Source organism: Aquila chrysaetos, chromosome 12 (assembly GCF_900496995.4).
Source record: "Aquila chrysaetos chrysaetos chromosome 12, bAquChr1.4, whole genome shotgun sequence".
Classification (NCBI taxonomy): domain Eukaryota; kingdom Metazoa; phylum Chordata; class Aves; order Accipitriformes; family Accipitridae; genus Aquila; species Aquila chrysaetos.
In genome coordinates, this window is record NC_044015.1 from 10,649,951 (window position 1) to 10,661,631 (window position 11,681).

The 11,681-nt window shown below is 48.1% G+C and overlaps 1 long non-coding RNA gene across 1 annotated transcript; it reads left to right on the forward strand.

Moving 5' to 3' along the window:
* Nucleotides 1–4,590: 4,590 nt before the first annotated feature.
* LOC115349461 lies at nucleotides 4,591–11,389 on the forward strand. Its single transcript, XR_003926092.1, has 4 exons — nucleotides 4,591–4,746; nucleotides 8,100–8,304; nucleotides 9,970–10,160; nucleotides 11,286–11,389. It is a non-coding gene; the product is annotated as an uncharacterized LOC115349461 (long non-coding RNA).
* Nucleotides 11,390–11,681: the final 292 nt, after the last annotated feature.

An 11,681-nucleotide genomic window follows, 5' to 3' on the forward strand; every position in this document is an offset into this window, starting at 1 on the left:
ATGAGAATAAAAGCTGTGACAAAGCCTGGCATAGCCCAGGAACTGGTCCCCACCTCCCTTGTCCCAGCCTTCATGCCCTCCATCAGAAAACCATGAGTCATCACCTCTTGGCTCCACCAGCCTTGTAATTTTTTTTTCTCTTCCTCATCCCCCTCACCCCAGCTGGGGTGAAGAAGTGAGAAAGCAAATAGGAATAAATACCTCCAGCCATAAAAGTGAAATAAATCAATACCTCTTCTCTGAAGCCAGAGATGCTTAATAGGCAAGGATCACTGCCAGATTGTAAAAAATGTGTTTAGTGTGCGGCTGGGGCAAGTTTAACCCTTGGACATAAAGAGCTGAGCAGCTTCTCTCACCTCTGAATTAAATAACTTTAACTGTGGAGGGCTGTGATTAATAGAGGTGCCTCTGGTTGGGATGCACCAGGTATTTTGTGCCTGTGGATCATCTGGGCAATTGCCTAGGAGGGAGAAGTTGTTGCCAGGTCCCTTCTGCTGGCACAGCGATGCTTTTTTCATGAAGGACAGCTCTATTTGTTCGTAAGGTAGCTCCTGGGCACTGGGCTGAACTGGTGGGACTTCAGCTGTCCTTCCCAGGAATTAAAGACCTTTCCAGCTCTCCACCCTGCCTTCCTGTGGTGGGAATGGAGAGAAGCAAAGCTAGGGTGAGGCAACTCTGTCTAAACAAACTTGGTATTGCCCATACTGGGGAAGAGCTGAAGGAAATTCATGCCCCAGATGTCTGGGGCTTTCTCAGCAGCATGCAGGTGAGGGTGCCTGAGTGTCAGCATGCTGAGGGAGTGAGAAGAACTCCGCTAGAGGGATAATCGGTTTCAGGGGGGTTGTGGGAAGTTTAGTCTGTTTTCTTTGCAGGGCCACTCTCCTCCAAGCCCTGGGGAGGGTTGGGTGATCCTGCCTAGCTCTCCAGCATGTGTCTCTTCTCTTTGCCTGGCCAACAGAGCTGAAGGACAGAGTAAATCTCCTGTGTCTGAAAGCTGTGGTGATGGAGGGCTGGGACTCCAGTCCCAGTCTCTAGGATTTGTTAAATTTTTTTGTTTTCCTTCCAGGAGACCCCATCCCGGGACCTTCATAACTTTCTGGTCAGTGTTTTCTCCAAAGAGTATGAGGCACCATGAGGACGAGATGCAGCCGAGGTTGGAGTAACAGGGATCGTAGGAAGCCCCCATAAGATGTTCCTGGTGGGCTGGAGAAAATGTTAGCACTGCTGTCAGCTAGTTTGGCGAGACCACATCAGGAATAAAGGGGGTGCTTTGGCTGCTCTTTCTGAAAACCAGTGAAGTCGAATGGGAGCAGGTATAAAGGAGTCCACAGAGAAATTCAGAGGCGCGAAGATCCCATCACACTTAGAGTTTGGCTTCACAAAATGAAGGCTGAGAGGTGATGTGCTGCGTGTGTATTGAGGCAGAAATAGTCAGCAGGGAGAAGAACTATTTAGAGTAAGCAGATGTTGGCACAAGGACAGCTAGTTACAGGCTGGCCATGAACTTGGGAGGCTGGTGACAAGCAGAAGGCTCCTGCATGTTAGAGCAGAAAGGTGCTGATCCCTTCCAGTAGTCATAGAGCAGGCAAGCACTGGGACTGGTTTAAAGCGAAGCTGAGCAGGAGTGATTATTTGCTGTAACTCCAGCACTGCTCAGAGGCTGGATGCAGGGACGTGACGTTTCTTGCTAGTCTTATTTGTGATGGTCTGTGTGCCTTTTGTTGGGGCTAGGAGCTCAAAGATAGCCAAGATATTTCAGAAGAGGATTAGGGTTAGTTTCCCACAAAGCCTTCCTGCACCTCTGAAGCTATTTGTTCTCCCAGCACACAGACTTGCACTCAGTTAAGTGCTGCCTAGCACGCAGATGTTTTCCTGAACTACGGCAGAAGCCTTTTGCTGAGAAGAGCCACGTGATGGAGGTTAGCTTTGTATTTAGGAGCTGGGGGCATCTGGCATAGCTCTTATGAAGCTGGCTGGTTTCTGTGCGAAAGGAAGGCAGGCTGTACTGGGAAAGGTGATCCTGGAAACACTTGTATTTGTTTTGATTTTTCCTCATGCATAGAGGAAATTACATCTCTTGCTAACATACCTGTGGCAAGCTGAGGTTATGGGAGTTATTAAAGTAGCAATGGAAAAGGCTATTCGAAACGGGCACGATTTTGCTCTCCTCCAATGGAGAGTATTGTCCTTGGTTGGGACAGTGTCATGGTTTAAGCCCAGCCAGCAACAAAGCACCATGTAGCTGCTCACTCACTCCTCCCGCCCAGTGGGATGGGGAGGAGAAAATATAATGAAAAGCTCATGGGTCAACACAAGGACAGGGAGGGATCACTCACCACTTATGGTCGTGGGCAAAAGACAGGCTCAACTTGGGGAAAAAACGAAACAGTTTGATTTGTTACCAATCAAATAAAAACAGGAAAATGAGAAGTAAAACCAAATCTTAAAACACATTTCCCCCTCCCTCCTTCCTGGCTCAACTCCACTCCCGAATTCTCTACCTCCTCCCCTCCAGCAGCACAGGAGGACAGGGAATGGGGGTTGGGGTCAGTTCATCACATGTTGTCTCTGCTGCGCCTTCCTCCTCAGGGGCAGGACTCCTCACTTGTCCCCTGCTCCAGCGTGGGGTCCCTCCCATGGGAGACAGTTCTCCGTGAACTTTTCCAACATGAGTCCTTCCCACAGGCTGCAGTCCTTCACGAACTGCTCCAGTGTGGGTCCTTTCCATGGGCCACAGTCCTTCAGGCACAGACTGCTCCAGTGGGGGCTTTCCCATGGAGTCATGGCCATCTTCAGGGGCATCCCACTGCTCCAGCGTGGGCTCCTCCCCAGGCTGCAGGTGGGCATCTGCTCCCTCGCTCCCCTCCATGGGCTGGGGGGGACAGCCTGCCGACTCACCACGGGCTGCAGGGGCATCAGCCTCCTTGGTGCACCTCCTCCCCTCCTTCTTCACTGACCTTGGTATCTGCACAGGGGTTTCTCTCACATTCCAATCCCCTCTTCACTGCAGGTTTCCCTTCTTAAATACATTCTCCCAGAGGCACTACCACTGTGGCTGACGGGCTCGGCCTTGGCCAGCGGCAGGTCTGACTTGGAGCCGGGGAAGCTTCTAGCAGCTTCTCACAGGAGCCACCCACAAAGGGTGGATAACATTGCCTGACTGAGGTCTGTAAGAGCCTACTGCCTCCAAGACCCCATTTTTTTGCGTGAGGTGTTGTGCTGTGGACATCAGACACCTGCGTGGCTTTGCATGCATCATTCCTTCCTTGCGCTCTCCTCCACTTCCAAACGTGGGAGAAAATATTCTTGGTGGTGCCTGGAGAGCTGTCTGTGAAAGTCAGGCCACGGAAGAGCTGCTGAATTGCTTTTCTGCCCAAGGCAAGTAAAGTGCTCCTGGTAGGGTAATCAATCTCCCCGAGAGCTCCCCCAGCTGAAGGCGATGGCCCTGACTTTATGGAGTGTGTAGTGTCTCCCCTCTAATGGCCATGAGTCCCCCTCCCAGCCCGCAGCATGCAGCAGCTCACCCGTGGGATGGAGACCGTATGTGCATGTGTTTAAAGGTGGTAAAATGCTTTGTGGAGGAAAGCTCTAGCCATGACATGTGCCAACAGGAGAGCTCCCAGCACTTCAGCTTCCTTAACATAAAATCACAGCAGTGGGTAAATCCTGGAGAAATAAAACAAACCCAGCTGAATTAGCCCAGGACCATGTGCAGGAGGTGGGGAATGCTTTCACAATGTTTCATCCTCTCTTGCAGGTACCAAATCATTGCAGGTAATTTTTCAGCTTGCCACAGTTCAAACCAGCAAGGGGTCTTTGTTGATTAATCCTGACGAGGGAGAGAGGCCAGCTCTCTGATGGTCTGGACAGTACCATGTTACTCTTGTGTTTCCTGAAGTCGTAAGAAAAGGCACTGGCTGGGTTTTTTTGGGGTGCCCTTTTGCTTCCTCCCCAGACTTCCTGGTGCTGTGTCTGAAGGTGCATAGGGTTTGGGGGAAGGATGGTCCCTAATGTCAGCCGGCATTGGGCTGGGTAGGCTCTGGCTTGATGTCTTCCCTGGGGCAGGAGCCGTCACCTGGGCTGGGATTTCTCCGGAGGCTGGGAAGTAGCTGCCAGGCGGGATCTGGGATGGGGGAAGGGAAAGACTTAGTTTCTTTCAGCATCTGAGAGTGGATTAAGTGGAGCGTTCCTTGTTAGCTAATTGAAACAGTCAAAATGTCAAATGAGGCATTTCAATAATAGTGATGTTACGAGCTTTACGTTTTTATTTCTTTCCCTCTCTCTTTTGTATTGCGCCTTCAAGACATAGGGACCTAAGTCCCTGCCTCTACAGAAACCCTCTTAAAGAGGGGCTTCAGGGGGGATGGGGCAAGGACAGAAGCCGTTTTAATCCCCTCCAATTCCAACATTATTGTGTTTCAGCAAATATTTTGCAAAAGGATTTTCAGGCTGAACTTCAAACAGGCAAATGCCTCACTCCAGTGACTTGGGGAGCTTTGCAAATTTAGAAAAGAAAATGAAGATTGTTTTAGCTGACATTTAAACCTCTTCTCTTCTCTTTTTCCAGCCTGTCAGGAAGCTTCATACACTTCGGGTCAGACGCTCTTCCCTAAAGAAGAAAAGGATATTTATAGCTGGGTAGGACCATAACAGGGAAATCTCCAGGCTGCAGTACCTGTCAGATGAAGTTACTTATGGCCCCAATAGAAATAGCCAACCTGGAACCCACTACAGGGAAGCAAAAAGGTGAGGATCCAGCCCTGGGCCACACAGACGGGTGTAGCCCAGGTAATGTGGCCTAATTCTTTGAGGGTAAAGGTAGGCTTGGCTTCTGGGCCAATGTTTCCCTTATGGCTTGCTGTGCTTTGTTGCCCTTCTGAATCTTGGGGATTGCTGTTACAGAGAGATATTGAAGTGAGGTCTGGATCATTCCTGTCCCTTGGGGAGGTAGGGAAGGGGTTAACTAGAGATGTCAAACCCATAGGAAAAATAGCTTATCACACAGAGAGGCTGTGGCTTGCTTGCCCTGGGTGGTTAGGAGCTCCTGAGGGGCTGACGGAGCATCTGGCTGTAGGTCTTGGTTCCCCCTTGCTCCCTCTCAGCCAGGGCTGAAGCCAGGCGAGCGATGCTGAGCAGTGAGCAGCTGTCTGGGCTGTGGTTGGAGCAGTTTACTCCCAGGGATTAGAGTGATTGGGGTTTCTTAAGGTAAAGACAGCTTGCAAAGAAAAAGCAGTGTGTCTGGGGACAGCAGAGCTCCGCCGCAACCTGCTCTTACCCACGGCTTATTCTACACAAAGAGTTTTTGTTTGCATGTCACCTCTGATCCACCAGCGGTCTGGAAGGAGGGGAAGGGGCTCGGTGGCTCTGCTGCAGTCTGTGGGGAGCTCACTGTGTGGGGCCAGGACTGGAGAGTGAGATTGTGGTTGTCTTGTGTGGCTGATGGGTCTGCACAGGAGGTTTTGGCATAAGCATTTCTGCAACCTGAGCCCTGGGGCTTGCTCTGAGGCCCCAGATATGACACCGAGGACACTTTGATGTAGCACAAGGTAGCTAGAAGCTGGATGAAAGTTGGTGTCAGGCTAATGTAGTCCGGGGGCTGTTATTTCTGTGTGGTGTTGGCTCATTGGACTATAGTGTGGAAACCTCTGATGAGCTTAAACTAGACCTGGGAGCATCTCCCATAGCGTAGGTCCATGCCTTCTCCTTTTGGCTGGCATGGACTGATCTCTTTCTGTGTCTTCCCATGTCTCCCTAGATTTTAAGGGAAAGAAATCCAGGTGCAGTGCCTGGAGAGGGAGCCATGATGTGATCTGGCCGAGAGTCCTGGTTTAACTGTAAGGGTGTGGGGACCCATTCTCCATGGAATGGGAGTGTAGGTACCACACAGAGCTGTGTGGCATGCTGAAGGCACACTTTTCTTGTAGGAAAACCTCCTGGGGTGAAGAAATAACAAAAACCCTCTTACAGACCACTCCCACAGAGGTGAGACCCAGAGAGAGAGCTTCTCTCAAGATCTCAGGTGACTCTCAGCTGATGTTGCTCCTCTGGGCTGTGTGGAAGTGGAAGAGCCCAGGGCACTGTGCAGGATGATGTTCTGGGGGACATCAGGCTTGCTCTGGCTGTGATGCTGGCTCTGCTCCTATGTCTCTTCTGATACCAGCCCCAGCAGTGCGGTCCTAGAGCCAAGCTGCCCAGGTTTTCATGATCCTCAGAAAAGAAAGCAACAAAACTTGTACGTGGCGAGTTGTCCACCATGGTTTTCCTGCCATCTGCCCACTCTGGTGGATGTTAACAAGCTAGTAGATCTAGACGTGCTGTGCTTTGATAGAAAGATTTATTTTTAGGACCTTGATATTTAAAATGATCTGTTATAATTTCATGCTTAAATAACACTAAATAATGTTCCCTGTTTGCACAGTGTAATTGGAAGAGGCAAATAAACCAAACAAACCAGCTATGACTGAGCTTTCTTAGTATTTTCGAAGTGAAACAAACAGTAAAAAACAAGGGCTTGGCCAATTTAACACTTTGGGGGTATTTTCTAGTTGGCATTCCACTTTTTCATTTTCACAGGCCAAGAAACACAAGAGCTTTAAAGAGCCAGTGGCTTCTCGCCAAAGAAAACTCAGTCTCAGATTGGGGAGGGGGGGAAGAAAGAAAAAAAAATTAAAAGTGAACTTATTGTTTGTTGTTTAGGAACTGGCAGGGCTAATGACTCTGGAAGTGCCATGGGATTTTATGTGAGTGCAGAAAAGACTCAGAAAATATTCAGCAAGTTCATTTAGGCTCCTTTCATGCTTCTCAAATCCTGAGGCTTCTTTATTGCTGCTTTATGTCAATTTGACACTGCTTGATTTCACTGTCGCTCTCGATTTTACTGCGATGGCATTGCCGTGCTCGATGTGGAGTGGGTCCTGAACTGATCACATCTGTAACATCCCATGTAATCTGCGTGGGCTTCTAGGTGATTGAATTAAAGCTTCTGGATTTGGATGACCCTATGTGGGGATAGGAAGTTCAGGCCAAGCTGACGTTACCTATGTGCAAAGCCACAGGCGCATCATTTAAGGGAAGAGATTTTGTGATTAGTCATGAATGTGTTGTGTTCCCATTTGGAAAACTGCCATCGGAGAGCGAATATAGCCCAGGCTTTTGAAGCTGCTGCATGTCAACTTGTCAGTGTGTCTTTAGCTGGATGGAACCCTCCTGTTAGAAGAGTGAGAGTAAATTTTCCCTCTATGTCCCTATGCTTAGATGCCCCATGGAGCAATGTTGCTGCAGGTTCAGGCTGTCACAGTGATGGTGATGCTCAGACCCCTTAGCAGCCCTGCGTCCTGCTCTTGGTTCTTCCTTTTTCTTCCAGTGCTCTGTCCTGCCTCCATCCCGCCTGTCCTGGGGGGGGCTGGCTTTCTCCCAGTGTTTCCCCTCCTTCTAGGCTGGCAAAGTCCTTCTCCATCTTCCCCTCCCTCTGCTCCCCCCACCCCTCTGCTCCACACAAGCCTCGGCTCTGTTTGTGCCCACATTAGCATTTCTGCTGACTGCAAGGATTGGTTTAATTTCATGGGTGTCATTTCCTTCAAGAAATCTCTCTCTGAGCAGCAGCCCGACGAATGCCTGATAAAACATACTTTCCTACGGTAATGATTTTATGGACCCATAAGTCATGAATTTATTATGATCTCAGCCCCTGCCTGCTGATTGCTGTAAAATGCAAAGTAATTAACAGCAAGCGGTAGCAGCTATTCCCACCTGGTAGCGTGTTCTTGGGTACGCTGATGGGTTTGATTAAAGTAATGGCTAAAGTGTACAGCCCGGCTGTAAAATATTAGCATGATTAATGCAGTATCCTAAATAAGAAACAAAACTAATGGGCATGGTTTAAAGAATTAAATATATATATATATATATATTCCTCTCCCTCCCTCTAGCTATTGTTCTGGCTCATTTATGCTTTCTTTTCTGTTAAATAATGTATGGGCTTGAGGGCCAGGGGGCAGGCTAGAGATGCATATTGCAGTTTCATAACATCTTAAGTGCTTGTGTTAATTTTTCACTCCTCCTTTCTCTTTCTCCTCAATCTGCCATCTCCCATCGGATAGGGGGAGAAGGATAATCAAGTTTCCCGAACTTGGCCTGAAGTCAGATGTGATTTGATTTGGATTGCAGACAGCCTGGGGAAGTGGCTCAGAGGCAACTTGGAGAGTTGGACTCGGTTTCTGGCCTCGCAGAAGAGAAACCCTGATGCTGTGTTCGCATTCCCGTGGCTGGGGGTGATCTCTGGTCTGTCTCAGCAGCCTGGAGCCTGTAAGTTTTTTGCACATGAAGAATAACCACATCTGTCCAGAAGGTACAGTGCTTCTGCTGAGAAAAGAATGCTTTTTCTTTTCTTTTTCTGAGCAGCTTAAAAAAGCAGTGACTGGATTTGAGTGAAAAATTAGCGAAAATAAGACTCGAGATAAAATAACCCATGTCAGATTTCTCCCTGCCCCAACTCCCCAAACCATGGTAAATTTGATTTCTGGCATTTTTCAATGGGAAAGATCAGGGTTTGGGGATAAGAAAAAAATATAAAATAGGCTTTTTTTTTTTTTCATGTCAAACACCTTGAAAAATTTATTTGGAAATGGAGAAAATACCTGATTGAAAAAAAAAACATTTTCAAAAGGCTTTTTTGACCTACACGTTTTGATCAGCTCTTCTCTTCCAATTTCTAAAGATGCATACACCAGTGTCGTCTAATTCCCTCTGATCTGCCTCTAACTTTTCAGGTGTATTGATCTGCTCTAGTTTATGAAGCTACCAACTATTGGAAAGAAAAGCTTATAAATAACTACAGAGAAACGGGCTTCCATATCACAGGAGTTCCAGCTGTGCTGCTTTTGTTTATCGCACAACACACATTTTTTTGGAACTTTTCTTAACCAGGAGATTGCAAAAGGGAGCTCAGCGTGCCAATGTCACCGAGAATTGTTGTGTTGTATTGTACTGTGCAAATGGTGTTTTCTCCCTCTTGAGATGGAGAGGTTTCTGGGTTTGTTTTTGTAGATAAGATAATAAACTTGGTAGTGGTTCTGCTAGTAAATACAAGTAGCCCCAAGCCCCAGAATATGTCTTGTTGGTCCCTCCAGTAATTTGACAAAGTATCCTTCCAGCAACCTCCTGAAAGTACAACATGAACAATTTTGTTGATCCTTCAGTATCTGGAATAGCCATGGTAAGGGGATGCTGGGCTCTGTCAATAACTCTGCGTGGTGGCCAGCTCTCTGCCAACATTGGCATGGGTTTTAGATGTCTCACCCATGTTCAGTGGTGGTCAAAACCAGGAATTAGATGTGTTACCAGTAGGGTGAGAATGAAGTTCTCCCTCTAAAATTGCCACCACTGGAGTTGTGACTGCCTTCTCTTGGGAAGGGTATAAGAAACCTCGGAAAGATCAAAAGTACAGGGGAGCTTCCATGCAAGGAGAGATTAAGCAGATTGAGTAGAGAGGCAGCTGGGAGAGGGGTATGATCAAGCTACGTACAGTCCAGAGTGGAGTAGAAGAGGTGGCACAGATGATTGTTTGCAGTGTCTTGTGATTCAAGTTCTGAGGGTTACCTGGCGTACTCATTAAGCAGAAGGTTTAAAGAAAATGAAGGGAAATCCATTTTTCTGAAGTGCCTAATTACATATGTATTTCATTGCTGTGTGCTGTTGTGGAGTCCAAAAGAGGAGAATAGATGTGAAGTGGGACTTGATGGTCATGGTAGGCAGATCCCTGGGGATCCTGAACATAACTGAAGGGTTTGCAGCAAGAAGAGGGCCATAGATATCCCATCACTCATTTGCTTCCTCGCTTCTCCCTTTGGCAAGGCTGTGGCCATGTTCTTACACCTGCTATGTCCTCTTGTGTTTAAACAGAGGCTCAGGGGCTGAGCGCTGGAGGATGTAGCTGCTGTGAGTTTGGCTGACAGCACTTTCTTTCCTCAGGGATGGATCTCCCCAGGGTCTTCTCCCACCACGTGAGACCTTGTGTACTGGATGAGGAAGCGCAGGGCAGGTGATAAAGGAAGGGCGATGATGCTGGGCTACGTCATGGTTCTCACGGGAAACATCTGGACTCAGAGAAGTGAAGGACACCACAAGCCCATGAGGCTGAGGCCCAGCAGTGGCCTCGAGAGGTAAGAGCCAAATGTGTGAATCTCATCCCAGCTGTGAGGTGTGACAGTGCCGCAGCAAACACTGGCATGTGAGGATGGTGTGTGATGGCTGGGCAAGGGGAGGCAGATCCTTTTCATCGCTCATTTAGGTACTGAGTCGGCTGCCACAGTCAGGCAGCATGGCTGTGGGGTCATATTTGGAAGGCTTTCTCAGCAGTGCACACATGTTAATGATGTTTGAGGAGTAGTTTCTGTGGGAGACCTGGGAGCCAGGCAGCTCTGCAAATCAGCCCATTAGTATTTTTAAAAGAAAACCTCCATCCTGTAGGAACTGTTTTGGCCTCTGGAGACATGCCAGAACTGTATCCCAGACTGCACCGCATCCGCTTCTCCTATTAGATCTTTCCCTGTCTCCTTTTATCTACCCCTTTTCCTTCCCTCCTGGCTAGAGCTCTCTATTGCTATTCTATCCAAAACACACTTCAGCTATTGCCTTCTATGCTTCTCTTGCCTGGAAGTTTGCACAAGGATAGGTTGGTGTTTATTTTTATTTTTTTTCTCCTTTCTCCTTTTGGACCTAATCGCCCTGCTGAAATTGAGCTGTAATGCAGTTGGCAGTGGTCAGATTGAGCTGAACGTGTGTGCTCCAGCACATATCCAGATTCTTGCATCAATAAAAATGAACACAGACAGCCACAAAGCGAAAGAGATATCGCATGGCCTTGTTTAAAACACACTTGCGCAAAAGCGTGAGCAACCTGAACAAAAGCTGCCTGTCTCTTCTTTTGAGGTGGGTGAAAGAAGAAGTTATTGGGCTTGATGTGCACAGCGAGAGGGGGAGACCACGTTTCCCCACCTCCTCCCCTTGCCATCTGCAGCCGTGCAGCAGGTAGAGGAGATTGCGTTTGGTGGGGAGGATTTATAGCTGTCATGAGTCAGTCAGAGTGTCAGGGTAAATCAAGCCTGACGTTTTTAACATCTTCCCCACATAAAGGGGGGGCAAGGGGGAATGGAGGAAGCAATTGTAATTTTATGTCTATATCCTGCTCGACTAATCAAGGTGAGCAAGAGACATGCCAGCCAGAGGAGATTTTCCTCTTGTTAGCTTGATCGTTTCTTTGCTTTGGCTTTTCCCTTCCTTTCCAGGACTACTATAGCAATCTCCTCTGTGGGGGAAGAAAGATCCAGCTGATCAGTGCTAGAGGCTTGTAGACAAATGGTTCTTGCTCCTCCAGACTGTCTCTTGTAATATGTCACTAATCAGGTAAGTGAAAAGTCATGGAAAAACAAATTTTGGCAGAGGTTTGACTCCCTTTGGCCCTGTCTTCTGTCTCCTCACTCCTATTCAGACCCCAGATCTACTGCTAGCCCTGAGATGGTAGTGCTGTGGTGTACCATATCGTCTCCTGGTCCCCTCCTACCCCTCTCAGGAGCAGTTTGCTCAGTTGGACAGGCCTACAGGTGAGCTATGGAGAGAAGAAATATCTGCATCATGAGGGGAAGCTAATTCCAGGGGATTTCCAGCAGCAGCATGGCTTAAGA